This window comes from Poecilia latipinna, unplaced genomic scaffold (assembly GCF_001443285.1).
Source record: "Poecilia latipinna isolate Pla-1442-1.1 unplaced genomic scaffold, P_latipinna-1.0 Scaffold384, whole genome shotgun sequence".
Taxonomy (NCBI): domain Eukaryota; kingdom Metazoa; phylum Chordata; class Actinopteri; order Cyprinodontiformes; family Poeciliidae; genus Poecilia; species Poecilia latipinna.
Window position 1 is genome coordinate 101335 of NW_015113000.1, and position 13380 is coordinate 114714.

At 38.3% G+C, this 13380-nt stretch overlaps 1 protein-coding gene across 2 annotated transcripts in view; it reads left to right on the forward strand.

Annotated features, from left to right (window-relative positions):
- alk (ALK receptor tyrosine kinase) overlaps positions 1-13380 on the forward strand; it is a 247612-nt gene that overhangs the window by 21709 nt on the left and 212523 nt on the right. The window contains exon 2 of one of the 2 annotated variants that reach the window (XM_015036882.1): positions 818-976. The gene's annotated coding sequence lies outside the window, so the exon portion shown is untranslated. The remainder of the gene's footprint in view (positions 1-817; positions 977-13380) is intronic. The other variant, XM_015036881.1, reaches the window with a different exon arrangement.

The following is a 13380-nucleotide window of genomic DNA, read 5'->3' on the forward strand; positions in this document are numbered from 1 at the left end:
GGGACCGCCTTTTTTCTGTTAAACCATTCCCCAAATTTTTTTTTTTTTTTTTTTTTTTTTTTTTTTTGTGCTTTTCAAAACACTTCTGCACCTCTCCCATATAACAAAGTGTGCCAGTTGGGCTGCAGCAGATGCGACCATGCGCCTGTTTGAGCGAGAAGCCCTGTTAAGCCCAGGGCTAAACTGTGCAGGTGTTTCCCTCTCCAAGCGACAAAACTGCCAGTCTTGCTGTTTTGGATGTTTATTTTACCACGTCCTCAAGTCTGGCAACGGACATGTCACATTGTTTGCCATATTTGAGAAATACTTAATGCATACCAATTTGGATTAGTGTTTGCGTCTAACAACACATACCCTGCATGCCCAAGCTGCAGGGTACGTGGGTTGGAAGCTGGCGATTGGTATCACTTTGCACTTGCTGTTGTATTTTTATTGCTGTTAGAAGTTGTGTGTAGTTTGAATTTAAAAAGACAGTCTTTTACCAGAAATATCTAAAAATAAAGTTCTAAAGCATCAAAGAAAAATCAAACTGTTGTTATTCTGGGGGTCTGTTTTATTGTTATATTTTGTTTTGGTATTTGTTCTCTTGCCATTGTTGATGGGTTTTTCCAATTTGTGCATTACTGTACCTGCACTGACTTGGTGTAATCGCTCCAATGAGGGTTATTTCTCTTTGCAAGATAATTAATTGTAGGAGTCAATTGTGAAAGGCAAGTTAATAAGATTGTTTTTATTTATTTATTTATTTAAGCCGTCTGCTTGGAGGTGTATTAGCTGTGACTGCATCATTTGAAGGTTTATCTCTGTGCTTCTCTAGATCGGCGCTGTCTTGGCAGGACATGCAGCCTCCAGCATGAGGATGTTCCTGAGTTGACATGGAGCATCGTGGCAGCAGGAGACCAGAGGGATGAACGGAACGGGAAAAGTGAAAAGAAGACAGAAAGTCCTCATGGTTGGGAGGAAGGTAAGAATGAAGGTATCACATTTCCCCCGTTGCAGGGGAACTTTGTTTTTCGATAACTTCTGGAAGGTTTTCTGATTACGTTGAGTTTGGACCAAAGCATCCATTAATCCGAGCTGTGTCGAAATACCACAACTAGTTCAAAATGCCTTCTTTTTGTCATAAAACATCATTTGTTACATTGCGACATGCCTTCCCACATCCGCAACAACTGTCAGTTCAGACTATAACTGGGAACATCTCATCTCCTGAGGTGATAGTAAAATAGGAGCGACGAGTCTGTTTGCTTCCCTTTAAATGTTTTTCTGTCCGTCTTTAATGAGTCCTGGGACCAGTGAGATCGCACATTGGATGAATCTGAAAAATGTCAAATGCACTCATTGGTAAGTAAAGGGAGATGGACTGTGAATTTGACCCATGGCCGTCCTGCGAGTGTAGTTTTGGTTGTAAATTAGGCGTTGACTCAGCATACCCTCAACTGTCAACTGCTGAGGTAAAAATAAGGAAATAAGGAAACAATATCTGCACAGACTGATGAAACAAGAACAGCATATTCTGACCTTTTTCTGTCAGGTTGGCCATACATGTTCTTACAGATCAACCGATTTCACTACATTTTAATGTGTAATGACAACGGTGGTCAATTCTAATTTAAATTTAATTAATACTCAGTTGGTTAATGAATGTTTCTAACTGCTTGGAAACGTTTTGCTGTTATTCCATTTGCTAAAAGGGGACATGCTTTGTCAACCTCAATCTACAGTCCAATCTGCTTTTATGTGATTTGTCAAAGGACATTGAGAAGCTAGTAGCTGAACAGATTATGCACCAGTTGAACTTTCTTTTTATATTATGCAGGTTGGCTTTATAGACAGACAACTGCCATTTTATAGACGTGATTAAGTTTCTGCTTGTAGAAATGTACCTTGGTGAAGACATGTTTCTTGATTTAAATAACCAACAATTGTTAGGATAGTCTTGGCTGATCCACATAAAAAGAAATGGTCTCCTATGAAAGCATTAAGTATCCTACATGTTATTGAATTTGCCTTACTTATCACTTAATATAACCCATCTTTGTATGCTCTAATTGTGTCAAAGATATGCAGATATTATATTTTATGTATACAAGGCAACAGTAGGAGATGTTATAAAGTACTGTACTCCAAGCTTTATTTCATAGTAAAGGAACTCAAATATAATTCCTAAAGGGCTACTAATACATTTTTGAATGAGTCCAAGGTCCATTAATTATAAGTCAAGCCACATGAGATAGCAGTTTTATTCAAAATAAATTAAGCATCTCAGTAATTAAAAATACCCCAAATCATACGTGCTAAAGAAAAATAAAAAGTCCCTTTAAGTTTATCATAAAGAATCAATGACTCCACAGAGTTGTCTGGTAAACAAATATATCAAGATCTAAGTTGTGAAAAAACAGTTTTACATTCCATGCTATTCTAACTGAGCATATTCTTGCTCTTTGTTATCATAAATGTAACAAGAATCCTGCTTACGTCTTGACTGGATGATCTTAGTGCATTTACTTTTATTGTTCCTAACTGAAATTTCTTGACATTGTGTGCAAAATGCTCATGTTTGCTGTAATGACACAATTTCAAAACAGAAATTTCTTCCATACTTTATCATGTGGTTTCCTGGCAAATTAAGTACCTCGTTTTTGTGCTGATTGAAGGAAGAATGAATCAAACCATTCTGTCCATACCTGTTTGAACCGTTGACATTCACTGTCCAATTTTCTTTGTAGCGGTGAATCTGGAACATGTTTTTATTTCAACAGGCTCCTGCTTCTCAGGAAGTATCAATTTGGAAACTGCTCCTAAGGTGACAGTAACAACGTGCCACTTACACTACAGCAGTGATTTTTGAGTGACACTGTCACAAGTGGTCAATGTGCCATTGGCATGGAGATGACACTCCGCATAGCTCTGTTACATAACTGATATAATGGCATCTGGTAGTCCTCCTGTGGAAACAGTGCATATGCTAACCTGCCACCTAGATATGGAAATGTTGATATAGTGAAAGAATCACAGCTCAGGGGTCAAAAACAGGCAGCCTGCGGCCAGCATTCAAACCACAGGCCACTGATTCAGAGCTTTGTTGTAGATTGGCAAGATTTCTCTCCATGCCACTGATATAAACTGCGGAGACGGAGGTTTTGCTCAGAAGTGAAGCATCAAATCTTTTTAAAAAGTATAAAGGAGCTATAAATGATTCAAAACTTACATTTTAGGTTAAGGTGTACAAAATCTTTGCCAGGGTTTTTTATTTTTAAATTATTTTTATTTTTTATTAAATTGCCTGTTTGTTCAAATAACCTATCTGTAAAAGGAAAATAAAGGCATTCAAGAATAATTGTACCAAATACTTTAAGGTGTTTTTTGTTTAGGAACAATAGAATTAAAGGCAGACATTACTGAAATGCCTCTGCTAGCCACAATTCAGTTGGTATGTTTTGGATAATTGAGATGGGCGAGGAGGTTGTTCACACATTTAAACGTTTCTCTTTAGAAAGGATGGGGTAAAAAAAAAAAAAATGATGGGGACCTGAAAGCTTTGATGTACAGGAATAGCTGAAGCTTTTCTATAGTCCTGAAATAATGTGTTGTAAAATGTGTAAAAAGCCTGTAAATGGGCTGTGTTACTTTCATACAAGAAGCTGGTTGTTGGGCTGAAGATGTGCAGATGCAAGCTGGAAAATCACTAAGGTTAGCAGGATCAAGCACGAGTCCTGCATCCATAAATAGAAGCTTACCTCGACTCAATGCAGACTCCCAGAAAATGAATAATTAAAGCTGTTTACAACCAGATATGACGAAACCACTGCTGAAACTTGATTTTTTTTTAATCATATTTTGAACTTGCTTGTATCGTCTCTGGCCATTGCTGGACGCCGCAGCACATGGTACGCTCTGCTCCTTCCTCAGGGCAGTAATGTGAGTAAATAGAAGGTGTCTGAGGATATGCAAAACATTTAAAAAGAAATATATCTGCACTCATAATAGTTTTGTCACAAAGTTGTTTTCTAAACTGGATTCTTAACAAGTAAAGACAGCAGCAAGTGCAGAGGGAGGTGCAGCTCAAGAAATTTCCATTTGTTGCAAACTGCTCAAATCTCTGCGGCAACCAAATCTCCTGTGACGCTAATTGATTGAAAATGAGCCAACGCTGACGACTCCTGAACAGATTGTGAATTAGACTCTCTGGTGAGTCAAAACAAAGAGGAAAAAAATATCTGAATGTCTGTAGCCAAAGACAGTGTGAAAATGATTGAGCATTGATTTCTAGCTCTTTTGCACATAATGGAGAAGCTGGAGCTGAATGGCAGCAAACTCGAGTAAGATGCTGTTTGCTGGAGCAGTTTGTTTGTAATGAAGAGTGGCCCCAAGGAGGTCTGTCATCTGGCAACCAGAGGTGTCATCTGGATTTTTATCAGGCCAGAGGAAGATTGGCTCTGCCTTGCAGTCTTGTATTGCCTGTTTTTTTATGTTTAAGTATGTATTATGCTGAAGCACCTACTGTTTGTGCTGTAAGTAATCTCGAGCATTATAAACAAAGGCAACTGGACTTCTCTTATCTTGAAGACTTTTTGACTCTCATCCAAGAGACTACTTTGGTGCTAAAACCTGCGTTCGACCTATTAGCCTTATAAGTTGTAATCGGAAACAATCACACTGATAAGGCAAAAGAGGTCACTAACGAGGTCATTGTGATCGCTAATGAGGTCATCAAGGTCACACGAGCCTCTGGCCCTAACCCTCTGTTCGATCCTCTGTTATGGTTGTTAACACTAATGATCCTTACATGTCCCCAACAATGATGATAAGATACAGCATCGAACTGAACATGTCCTCATAAAGAGAGAAGGCAAGGACAAAGATCATAAGTACTTCAAAAAAGCACTTGAATTCAACTGGGTGTGTCTTAAAGCATCTTGGAATTGAAACAAAACAGTCAATTCAGGCGAGTGCAGGATAGAGCAAGAGGAGGCACAAGAACATAGCCATCCCATGTCTGACAAATTAAGAATATTTTCTAAACACAATGTTCAAATTTTAAATCTAGTAATGCTCTCAGACAGAAATTGATTCAACCCAAGGACAAATCACCCAAATCACAAGCTCAGTGGTGTGGTATTTGCAGCCCAGTGCAGTGAGGAATGTTCGGGTCTTTGTATTGGAGAAACAAAACAACAGCAGCAACAAAAGGATGGCGCAACACAAAAGAGCTAACTCATCAGGTCAAGACTCAGCAGTTTGTTCCCACTGTCAAGGAAAAGGGACTCTGAATTTGAAAGCAACATATTTTGTACAGGGAAGCTTAACAGAAACTCACACCTGGAGACATGCAAACGAAACGGTGCACGTGTTGACATTGTTGAGAACGTGTTAGGATCATCAGTGCCAAACATACATACAGGTAATTGATAGGAGATTAGGTAGGATCTTAAAACCAGGTTGGTACTGAGAACATGAAAGCCACTTATGTAACTTATTGGGTTAAGCTAAGTGTGCCTTAAAACATGTACGCCTTTAACAAACTTTTTAAAGTATGAAACATTTGACAAAGTTAAATTTGGGGTATGAACAATTAACTCTTACATACCTATTTTCTTTCTTCCACACTTTTACCTCTTTTTTTCCTCACTTCCATCACTCTGTGACCTTCAGCATTTTGTGTCCAGTCTGTCCAACTGGATAAATAATACAATAACATGTAAAAAATGCAAGTTAAAAACACCTGAAATGTTTTGGCAAACAATTTTTAGACTTTTTTTTCAACCCTGTATGATATGAATATTGCACACTGAAATTGCAATGACAGTATATGTTGAAATTGTTCTGCTTTTAAAACAATCAGCATCAGGACAGGTAATGGGAAAAACTGCAGCTGACATCAAATTAGACACTAAAAGATCCTCATTGAGTATTTTCCACTAAGCTCTTGCCCTTCTCAGGAAGGATAGCACAATCTTCGCTTCTATACTCCTTTGGGTCAAAACAGTAAAATCTCCTGCTGGTGATCCTTGCTGATTATAAGTTTCATACAAAGTTTCTCAAAGTTTGATTTAAAAACAAACCTGCAGGAAACTATTACCTGTTCATTTCTTGGTCACAGGATTGCATCTAGGTAGATCAATGGTCCACTTGCCATGCAGGCAGGAAAGCTACCCAGTTGCTTTTTCTGCACCCAGCATCCCTCCTATCTGAGCAAATAATTATGAACCATTACTTTGGATGAGAGGTAATTTGTCGTACTTATGTGTTTTGTATCAGAAATATAATAACCCTGGCATTTGAAGCAAGCCTTTACTTCGGAGTTGGTCTGTCCATGTCCAGCTTTAGCCTAAAACACAGAAGAATCAGGACACAGAGCAAAAAATATTACCCCCTTTGGCAACAGACTTGGGGCATTAGTTGATTATCTGGATGTAAAAAACAGTTGAGCAAAAATAAGTGACAACAGATTTATTTCTTTCAGACATGTGTTACTTTATTTTATCTACTTTATATACTCAAGACACACAGTGTCTTGCAATATTATTCATGTGACATGACAACTGTTTAAAAAAAAAAGATTGACAAACTCGAAACAGATCTAAGTTGGCTTAGAGTGACTGAAAACAAATGGCAGTCACATTTCTCAGAATTTTGTTAAAATCCATTTGAAAACATGTAACTTCCACTGCACTATTTTGCAAAAGTACTATTTAAATGCCCAAATGTTTGTCGATGTAAAATGCGAAACTGACACCAAGTTCAAGAAATGCTAATGAAAGAAATGCAAGGCACTTTATGTGTAATTTTTGACAATAAGATTTAAATGTAAAGCTCTTTGTATATAACCTTTTGCCATAGAATCACATTAAGCATACAAGCAGTATATGGACTCTTTGGGATGATTGCTCTGCTACATGTTTGAGATTACGCATCAAGTAATTTTCTTGCTTCAAACAGCATTTTTATTCCCTCAGCACTAACACGCAATGTTGTTGTCAACTTGGATCTCATTTTACCTTTCGTTGTGTGCGTTTCCGAGAGAAGCGGCAGTGGAGCCACAATTAGGATAAAAAATAAATTGCACAAGATTTGAGTCTTTTTCCTCTTTTGTTTTGTGGAAAAATGGCTTTAGTGCTGCATAAAAAGTAAGAACTACCATTTTGGAAAGATTGGACTGTTTCTTTTTGGCTTTGCATTGAAGGCTTTTCTTAACGAGATGGCACAATTTAAAGTGGTACAAATATAAATCAATATAATTTGATCAAAATACAACAGGAATATGGCAATGTGTTCAGATCTTTACCTTTTTTAAAAAATACACTACGTCTTTCATGCTAGCCCACACACCAAACTGAGCTCAGTCTAGCACTCGGAGCACTGATTCCAAAATACATGAATTTAATGCCCTATCCTTGGAGTTCTCTCGTCTTGAGCTTGGCCATGCATGGTTAACAATTCCTCTTTTAGCTGAAAATCTTGTAAGTCATGCATTAAATTGACCAAAGTTGTTGAACTGCCATGCATTTAAACTCTTGGCCACTGAAGGAAAGGGCATGGAGACTCCATTAAAAATGTATCTCCCCTGGGAGATCTAAGAGGTAGCTAAACTAAATGTATAATTAGACCACTTACTCGATTTCAGTAGAGGTATTTGTGACAATAAAATAGCTGGATTCCCTCCAGATCCATCTCTGCTGAAAGGCTTAAGAAGTGGATAATGGGACCTAAACTGCACAACATTTCAAACCATTTTTGTGGATGAGGAGTGAACATGTGCAGAGGGAAATGTTTCTGGAGAATCCCTCAGAGAAATGAGCTTTCTGCAGAAGTAATTTTTTCTAAGAGAGGTGCTAATCCAATTAATCAAGTGACAGGAGACCTTCTCTGTTTGGTGCTTCTGTTTTGCTGCGATCTCTGCAGAAGCTTCAGAGGAAAACACCATTAGGCGCAAAGTTGAAAAGAAAGCAGGACCATGTTGTAGTTATCTCTCATATGCTTATGAATTAGTTCACGTAATTGGTTTGACTTAAGCTGCAACTTGTTGGCCTGATATTAAACATTTTGAAGCAGAACATATATGAAAAATGTACTTTGTGCAAATATTCAAGTGGCATAATAAGAGAAATGACTGTTATGTTTAAATGAAGACTACAGGACTCCATCTACTCATATTCCTTTCAGATGGCTTTTCTCAGAATCTGCAGCCGACTTGATAACATGGTGCTAATGAGCTGCCAAACATCTGTCAAGACTTTTTTTTTCCCTCTTCCTTTTTCATCAGAGCCCAATACTTATTAAATCCTTAAGAAACTGAAAGCAGTTTAAAGACCACGTTTTAACTAGAACTTCTAACCTTGAAGTCTTTGTTCTGTTCTCTTGCCTTTTGTCAAGGATGTCATCAGAAAACCCCACAATTGTTGTATTTGTCAATAATCCTGCAAATAGCCCAACTCCAACCTTACTGCTTTGATTAACTGCCCCGTTCAGTGAAAGCAAGGTCAGCGAAGTGCATCGACTCGAGGTGGAGCTCATTGCTTTTTACCTGCAGTACTGTTTCAGTAATGTATTTACAGCCCAACCTAATTACCTGCAGCCTCCAAGAATCCTAATTATAACCTCATTAAAGCTTTGACATCGTCTGGACTGCGGGAAGCTGTTGGTGGGGGGGGGCGCGGGGAGTGCAAAATTTTAATGTTTTGTTGCTAAGCTGCAACAAATAAGGAATACATTTTAAAACCATCCTGTGTCTTAGTGTTCATATATCACCAACAACGTCGCAGAAGGCTGATAAAGTATCCTTAGGAATATCTGGATATGGCAATTTACTCTCGAATCTAAACAAAAAAGATGAATTGAAGCATTCAGCTGATTTTTACTGACAGCGAACTAGAAACTGCAAAACACCCCGCGTTTTTTTTTCAAACGTATAAGTGAATTTTACTTGTTTAATGTAAAGTAACAGGAGGAAATGGACTGACATCCAGTCGACATGAAGTCGTGTAGTGTGGGGGTGTTTATGAATGTGGCAGAGCTGTGCTGATTATAGTCTGACAGGGCTGCATTGTCACATCCTCATTCTGAAGTGGATTCACCAAAGGAATGCGAAAGGTGAAGCCCAATTACTGGCTTACATATTTGGAGGAACCCTCTTCAATTTCTGACTCCCTTTGCAGTGAAGATTTTGTGAATCTTCCTCAATCTCTTAATTCGGAATCCTCTTATGGCGGCGGTTGTTCCTGATGATTATGCATATTTTTCTGCAACGTTTTTTGCAGAAAAATATGCAAAAAAAAAAATAAAAATTGCATACTGATACCCTCAGTGCTGAGGGTATCAGTATTGCCGTAAGTGATTATCATCACAAATACCAGAAATAAACGCTTGAATTATATTACTCTATGAAATTATCCATTTAATGGGTTTTGCTTGTTTAATTGAACAACTAAAGCCTTTCCATAATATTGTAATTAGAGATCCACCTGTATATATGCATTGTAGGTGTTCTGTAAGTGGAGGGATGAAGACCCATATTTCCCCTCTGTGATTACAAAACACAGTCTGTCACCTCGACATCTCTGACAACCACCTAACTGCTGTTTGCACGTACTGACTTTTATTCTATAAACTGAGGTTTTGCACACCATTTAGCCAAGACTTTGTAATGCAATGGATGAATGCAAGTCTGGGCCAGCTCACTTGAGCATTACGCACAGACACATCCTCATTGCCCTCATGTTCGGGTCAGGATCAATAAGCTGATAGATTAAAGGACAGATATCTGGCCAGCTGGCAGGCTATGGGTAGGGGATTGAGTATAGCAGACACTGGACCTCAAGAAACCAATCGATCTGACCTTTAGGGATCGATGATCCACTCAGGAGTTAGTGAGGAGCATCTGGCAGGTAAAATGGACCCTCTTAATAACGGACAGAAAAATCTACTTCTGTGGCCTTGTGGTGAGTGAACACAGGGTTAATGGACCAAAAATGAAGGGTTCCACTGCTCTCGCTCAGTTACCATCAGTTCATGTGTTCCTTTATGTTCAGGAATGAAAAAAAAAAAAAAGAAAAACGGCCAACATGCTGTGACTTTTGTTCTGAAAGGATTGTGTGGCAGAAGAAAAATGTATCCTTGATTATTCCCGGCTCCTCCTCCCTGAAGACATTTTTGAACATAGCAACCGCAGGCGATGTATCAGCAACAAGACAATACACCTCTGAATACACACACAACAAAACAGATGTCAATATGTCAGCAGCGCAGAACAGAAAGACTAATTGGATAGTCTGCAGACTGTATGCTAATTACATAAGAAGGGACGTCGACATAATTAGCTTTTTTTTTTATTACTGAAAGGTATGGCGTGCTTGTAATTGCTTGTCTCTCTTTTGTCTTTAGCTATACTTCGTTAAATGTTGAAGAGTGAGCGGATGGACAGTAATGGCCTCTTTGTAGCTTCTGCTGGTATTTATTTGACAGGAATCTAGATTTCAAAGAATCCTGCCAGCCTGTGATTACACGGACAGCTAAGAGCTCAGACACAGAGTTAAAGTAATTCTTCTATTTTAAATTGCTCAGGTTCATTGATTTTTACATTTCTAAACTAGCCATGCACTGGAGATTTCAGAATAACCCATTTGAACCTACCCAGAAGTATATTAAAAAATGGCATATCACTCAGTGAAATATCTATCAGTGCCTCAGTTTATTAACATTAAAAATGTCAATAAAAAGTTAAATGATCAAAATAAATTGTTATCCAGCATCAGCCACATAGAAAATCATACTCACAAATATTAATACTGGCTTATATTGCTCAAACCTAACATTTCCAAAAATCCATTTTTGTTTAAGACAACAGCATTAATTTACATCCAGTTTTACATCATTTAAAAACTATGCTTAGAGGACAAATATTAAATTTGCACATGCTTTGGGTTTGTTTTGGAACAGTTACCCTGGACTTTAAATTGAAGAGTTTCTACAGAAATATAAATGTGGTGCAACACATTTCTCGTGCTTTTTCTGTAAGTTATAATTACTTGCATAAACTATGGAATGACAATAACCAGCATTTACAGCCAGATCAGTCGTACCCATAAAGACGTAGAAATCAGGCTCCCTTAATTCACATCTAGAACTGAGACCACACTGATGTAAACAGTTTCAAATGGTCTGATGTGACACTTGGGTGTCTCTCATCTATCTTAGATGTGCGAGGCGTTGAGTTGTGTTCATCACCCGGTTCTGCGGGAAACTGATCACAACAAAGTGCTCATCAGTGTGGGATGTAGCCAAAGGACATCAACTCCTTCTGTGACTCTCCCAGTCTCTCTGCATCTCTGTTGCAAACGCTCTAATGACACTCTGTGGCACTCTAAGCTCAGTGGCCACTTCTGCCTGAGAACATCCTGTTTGAAGTCGTGCAGTGGTGAGGTGCTGTTCATTAGGTGTCGTCTTGGTCTCCTGGTGTCAAAATGAAAACGTCATGATGAGGAGGACCGTTCAAATGCCAAACAAATGTGTGGATCGATTCATGGATTCAAACACGTGTTTGATGCAAAAGCACTGAAACGTTGCACAGTTGGACATTTGCATTCGAAAGTTTAGGCAAGGTCTCATTAAGTTCACCTGTAAAGATTATAGTGCATTTCAGGCTCATCCTGTTTGATTGTAGTAGAAGTATTGGCTAATAGAGTGTAGTCAACTGCATTGAGTCATTGACTTTGCAGCAATCCTTTCTGAACAACCATGTGGCGACAGCGGAGAGGAATAGCTCCCTTTTAACATGAATGAACCTCCAGCAGATCCAGCTTTAGTCTGCTATAACCTACCAGAGGTGGAGGGGACAGAAACTTGACAGGACAAAAGTATAACACAGAAACCAAGGAGTACTGTCCCCTTCTGTTAGCGATTAGACTGTATATGGTTTTCATATGTTGTCTGTTATTAATGTAATTTACAAACTGTCAGGTATGTGTGAAAAGGTTGTTTTCATCTTGACTGCGCTTTCCTTTGAAGTTATCTGTATGCTGGCCTATATATACATTAAAACACCTCCTTTGATCATTAGACTTCCTTCACAAGTGGTCTGAATAATGCATTATGTTCTGTAGCAAGATTGTTGACTTGGATTTCTTTCTGGAGTTTATGTCCTATGTAATGTACAGTAAAACCATGCATTTAAAGCTGTGGTTTCCAAGGTCTTGAGATTTTAATCCACACAAAAATAGCACTGTAGATTTCTGAGCCCAACCCTTTCTGCTGGTAGTATTAAAAAATTGAAAAAGGAAAAGCCAGTTTTGAAAGGGGAAAAATAACATCTAAACGCTGCCTATTCAATTTCACAAAATAACATAAGAGTATTGTGAAAAACAATTTGCAAGTCTTTTTAAAAGTTAATTTTAACTGAGTTTATTTCTGGGATTTGAATAGGCCATTCTAAGTAATGAATGTGCCTTGTCTGAAGACACTGGCAGCTCTGATTTTACCATTAGGGCTATTAAAACACAGGAAGACCTGGAGGCTTTTCAGCACAGATAGTTTGTGATGTGATGCTGAGCTATAGCTTCAGCTCTTGTCCACTCAGAATGAACTCCCTTCACGACTTCTTTACAGTAAAGGATTTCTATTACTTTTGCTCTCCCGTGTACTTTTAAGATTTATTCAACTAAATAGAAGGCAGACTTCCTCCAATTCATCCAGCTTCAATACAGCCAGTGCTCACAGAAATTGTCTGTCTCCAGCTTTGTAGTGCAGAATTTAAGATATAAGATTTTGTTCTTTCCTCTTCTGTATGAAGACATTCTTTAAAGCTAAGCGTTTGCTATGACTATGAAATATAACATCATTATATCCAGTTGCTGTTTTCCATACCCAGTTATTTCTTTCCGAGTGGAGATGAAGCTCAGATCCATTTATCGCTCCGTCCTGGAATTTCTCAAAACTAAAACACTAAGATTCTTAAAATAGATTTTAAACAACATTTGAGGAGTTGAGTCTGGGGCAAGGTGGGTTGCTCATACTTAGCAAAGCCTTTCTTCAAAGAGCTATTGGTCGAGAAAGGCACAATTTTCCAAAATGGACAAATAATTGGAGGCAATTGCAGTGTAGAGAGAGAACATTATGGGATTCTGCAACTAGTGGCAGTCCAAAGTTTCCACTTTCAGTGACTCAACTCTGTCTTCCAAAATGTCAACGCTCGCCCCTACAGAGCAGGATTTACAGAAAACTAGCTCCATGATTTTTGGAGTGGATGAGATGACATGCATACAGTCCTGACCTCAACCTTACTGGACAGTTGTGGTGCATTTTTTTTTTTTGCTTTTTTTTTTTTTTTTTTTTTTTTTACCCATGGTGAGGGGAAAAATAACCCACGGTGTTTTAAAAAAACTA